At 32.2% G+C, this 5,000-nt stretch overlaps 1 non-coding gene across 1 annotated transcript in view; it reads right to left on the bottom strand.

The window, feature by feature from the left end:
• Nucleotides 1-4,969: 4,969 nt before the first annotated feature.
• The window catches only part of TRNAS-GCU (transfer RNA serine (anticodon GCU)), an 88-nt gene continuing 57 nt past the window's right edge, over nt 4,970-5,000 (bottom strand). The window contains exon 1 of the tRNA in view: nt 4,970-5,000. This exon is cut by the window's right edge and continues 57 nt beyond it. This is a non-coding gene — a tRNA (tRNA-Ser).

Here is a 5,000-nt window from a genome sequence, read left to right as displayed (position 1 = left end):
TACCCAATGGCGAAGAGTTTGAATCAAGATTTCCGCATGGACAGAGCGAGGTATTAGTATATCTACTACAAAATTTAAATGTGAAAAATTGTCCTCTAAAAATGGAAATATTGAATGAATTGATCGTAAATTATGAGATTTTACTATCTTGTTCTTTTTCCCCTCTAGACAAGATATTAATTGTAGAAAAAACGGAATTTCGACAATAAAAGCAAACCCCTCTGATATAATTTGAGAATATAAATTAGTGTTTCGCGCCAAAAATGGATTTTTGTTAGAATCATTAGAAGAAATAATAAAATGATTCTGTTGATACATTCGAGTAATTAACCGTTTCACAATCCGTAAACTGGATTTATTGTCATAACCTAGATTTTCCGATAAAATAGATCTATTCAAAGCACGATTATGAGCAAACACATAAATATACTCCTGAAATATAAGTGGATATAGGAAGTCGTGTTGTTGAGATCTCTTTAGCTGTAAAGATCTTTGGATTTTCTCCATTTTAATTTCCATTTGAATTAAAGGTAGAAGATTCGGGGGTTATCAAATGATACATAGTGCGATACAGTCAAAACAAAGTATTCTAGTAAAAAGAGATACCTCGGAGACAAGTAAACTTATCAACAGATTCTCTACCCTCTCTTTTTCCATTCATTTCATTTAATCCGTACGTGTTAATGTTATAGGATAACAAGATGGTTAGAAATCTTTTATTTTTTCGACCCAATCGCTCTTTTGATTTCGGAAAAAAACTTTCTTTATCAATATACTGCTTCTTTATACACACACATCTTCATTCCATAATAGAGAATGGGAATAATTAGGATTCATTAAAAAAATAGAATCCACTTAAGTGCTTCCCGTATCGGGCACTAATTTTTTTTAACATCTAATTAGATCGGGAAATTGTTCAAATTAAGAACAGAAGCCGGTTGCTTTTTCTTTCTAAGAATTAACTGAAGCCGCAGGGCCCCTATCCATTTATTCATTCGACCCAACTTTCTTTTGTTCTGTTCCAAGAATTCGAAGAAGGTTTTGTACCAATCGGATAAGAATTAAATATCCTCGGAACTTTCCATTGATACGACATGCTATTTTTTCCATTTATTCCCTTTCAGGGTCAGTCGTGGTCTTCCAAAGTTTACCAATGGTATGGACGAATTCGTCACTTCATCCAAATGTGTAAAAGATTCTAGCCGCACTTAAAAGCCGAGTACTCTACCATTGAGTTAGCAACCCCGAGAAAATTTCGATTAAACAAAACTTCAGCTCAACAAGGGGTATATAGACATGGATACAATCCGAACCAAAAGCAATTAAATTGAATTAAAACAAAGAGAAAAGCTATTTTTCGAGCTAATCAAACCGTTGAACTAACAAATCTAAAAAAAAAGATTTGCTAATCGATTCGAAACATAAAAATAAATTGATTAGATGAAAATACAAGAAATTATCAGATAAAAGAAAAAAATAGACAGAATTTTCAAAATTGATAAAACATCTCCTATCCCTTTTTCAATCAAAAAAGAACCCTCTTGTATCAAAAAAAGCATCATGTGCATAAGATCATAAGTAAGATAAAGTAAAAAACTACACGACATAAAGAAATAGACCCCTCACGAAGAATTATATTTGTTCAATACACTCTTGTCAATATAAAATAAATATTGATAAAAGAATACAGTGGAAAAAGGGAAAAAGAAAAGGGGGGATCAAAAAAAAACAAGTAAAGAAAAATTAGACAAAGTTATATACAAGTCGCTACCCCCCCTTGGTATTTCTTTAATTGAATTTCATTTAATTAGACGGAAGTTATTTAAAAACTCCCGCCTTCTTTAAAAGATTCTGGACAGTTCCTGTGGGTTGAGCCCCTTTTTCAAGGAAATATAGAATAACAGGAACATTTAAATAAGTTTGATTCTTCATTGGATCATAAAGGCCCACTTTTCTAAGATCTTTTCCTTCTCTTCGGGATCGAACATCAATTGCAACGATTCGATAGACGGCTCATTGGGATAGATATAGATGAACAATACCCCCCCTGGAACCGTATAGGAAGTTTTCTCCTCGTACGGCTCGAGAAAAAACGATTTAATTCGAAGTTTTGTCTATGTATCCAATTCTAATAAATTAAATAACAAATGGGCCTATAAAATGAATTAGACTACGATTCCAATCTTTTTTCTTCCTGAAAAATGAAAAAGAAACCGCTCGTACTCATAACTCAAGTCGGATAACTATCAAATAGCTCAAAGAAAAATCTTTAGTAAATTTCATTTATTGAGTAGTCTTTACTCCCTTTCGTTTATACCGGTTAAACTATTTCAAATTCTATTTGGATTCTTTAGTCAGATCCAGTTATTGAGACTATCGAAAGAATTAACAACTATAAAGGGTGTTTCCTTGTTTTTAAACCCTTTATTCCTATTTTGAATCATTGGGTTTAGACATTACTTCGGTGTTTCTTAATCTTTTCAAAGTGGCAGCAACATACCCTTTTTTATTTCTTTCTATCATAGAATCCTATGGACGGTTGATTCTAGTATGATACACGTTGAATCGAAAAATTGGGATCAATTTCAACAAGTTTTGCTTTTGAATTGGAAACTTGCGCGAATTGGATCCTTTCGGTTTTTCATATATTTACGAAGTTGTTCCGGTTGATTGGCATTAACCCTAGATCCTTGCCCCTGAGAAATGAATTAATACTTTAGGCTCGAGCTCCATCATGGACTATTTACAATCCGACACAAAAGGAAGGGTTCAAGTGTAACAGAACAAACAATGTCGAGCCAAGAGCACCTCATTTCTAGACAAATCGAAAGTGGTGGATGTAAAAATCCACAACGGGTTGTGTCCTTCAAGTCGCACGTTGCTTTCTACCACATCGTTTCAAACGAAGTTTTACCATAACATTCCTCTAATTTGGAACCGGTATGGAATTGATTCAATTACGGAATCATGAATAGTCATCGGTTCAGCTGTCCATAGACATCGCAATCTCCACTTTTTCTTCTATATATGAATATATAATACATGAAACAATATTTTTCTGAAAAAATCCTAGCAAGACAACCTTTTTCAAAGATCCCACGTACAGGGAATCGTTAAAAATCTTTTTTTATTTATAAATGAAATTAAACATCATTTTTTAATTTACTTTAGTTTTATTGGGTTGGGTTTGAAGAAAATTGGACAATAAGCACCGACTTTGATCTTTATAGGAGGATCGGTCTTTCTTTTTGAATTGACTCATCACTAATTTCAAATAAATATTTGAAATAGATCAAAGAAACGAAGAAAGAAATAAGATAAGAAGCAAAAAATCCCCTTTTTTTTCATGAGATGTATCAAAAAATAATGTAAGTTAATATTTGAATTTTGATTCTTTTAATCAGATTACGAAAATCAAAATCGAAAAAAAAATAGGTAAGGTTTCTCCTAATCTATCAGATAGACGGAACTGTTGTCACTATTTGTTGTTTGTTATAGATGTTTTATATCTACTATACTATAACTATGGAATATGAGACTTGATCATTTGTTAATGAAATTCGAACAGACACAGATATTTAAAGTAATATAGATTAACTGCTACCCACACCCCCCCACTTCCTTTTTATATTATGATAGGGTTTATATGGGAATAATGGAGAAATGTATCCGTGCTGGGACGGAAGGATTCGAACCTCCGAATGGCGGGACCAAAACCCGTTGCCTTACCACTTGGCCACGCCCCATTTCAATTTCTAATTGACACTAAGAAACAATAATATTGTTATTGGTTGTTTGTCAACTCCAGACCAAATAAATATCTAGAAAGATTACACATCTATAGAATATAGATCTTATATATCTATAGAATAATAGAATAGACCGGTATTCTAATTTTGATACATATAGATACAGAATTCAACTTAATTTATTGATCATTACATAGAATTCAATTAAGATATTGTATGAAAGTATCGTTTCTTCTATTCTCCTTTGAGAATTGGAGGATTTTTGGTTGGATGGATTCAAAGAAAAAGAAGGATTTTTGTCTACCTTATTTACTTTCTTTCTTTTTACTGATATCAAAAATGCAACCAAAATGCAATTATCTCCAAGAACAAAATGTCTGTTATGCTTAATATCGTTAGTTTGATCTGTATTTGTATTAATTCGCCCCTTTATTCGAGTAGTTTTTTCTTCGGCAAATTGCCCGAAGCCTATGCTTTTTTGAATCCAATCGTAGATGTTATGCCAGTCATACCTCTGTTTTTTTTTCTCTTAGCTTTTGTTTGGCAGGCTGCTGTAAGTTTTCGATAAGATCCGGAATAATAATATCCTAGAAAATGCATGATTTCCTCGAGAAAAAATTCTAACAATTGACAAAATCAGATAAATTTTAGAGTATGAACCTTCGATTCACACATTGATTCGTGAATCGTTAACATAAACCGGACTTACCCCCATTTCCTCGTTTTTGAGCCTTTTCCAGTCATCCAGTCAAAGACCCTAACCCTATTAGGGTCTCCCACAATATCTAAATTTGGATTATAGGCGCAAATTCGATTTTTTTGTTAATGAAAAAAAAATGAATTTGTGACAATACATTTCTTGAAAAAACCTCATTCCTTGGTATCAAAATAGGATATGTGGTAGAAAAATAGAAGATCTATTCTCTTTTTTTTCTAAAAAAAAATCTTGGAGATTGTGTAATGCTTACTCTGAAACTCTTCGTTTATACCGTAGTGATATTTTTTGTTTCTCTCTTTATCTTTGGATTCCTATCTAATGATCCGGGGCGTAATCCTGGACGTGAAGAATAAAATACAAAAGGTTTCTTGATTCATTTTCAAATTTTCTTAGGATTTTATCTATTCACACGTTTCACTAAGATTTTTAAAAATTGAAAAAAAAAATAATAAAATAGAATATTAATATATAAAATATAAATAAATAAAGTAACCAACGGAAACGGAAAGAGAGGGATTCGAACCCTCGGTACG

Source organism: Salvia hispanica, chromosome 4, assembly GCF_029641045.1.
Source record: "Salvia hispanica isolate PSC_SH4W2 chromosome 4, Shi_PSC_v1, whole genome shotgun sequence".
Classification (NCBI taxonomy): domain Eukaryota; kingdom Viridiplantae; phylum Streptophyta; class Magnoliopsida; order Lamiales; family Lamiaceae; genus Salvia; species Salvia hispanica.
Note: the sequence above shows the minus strand (reverse complement) of the source record. Positions and strands in the feature narration are given on the sequence as shown.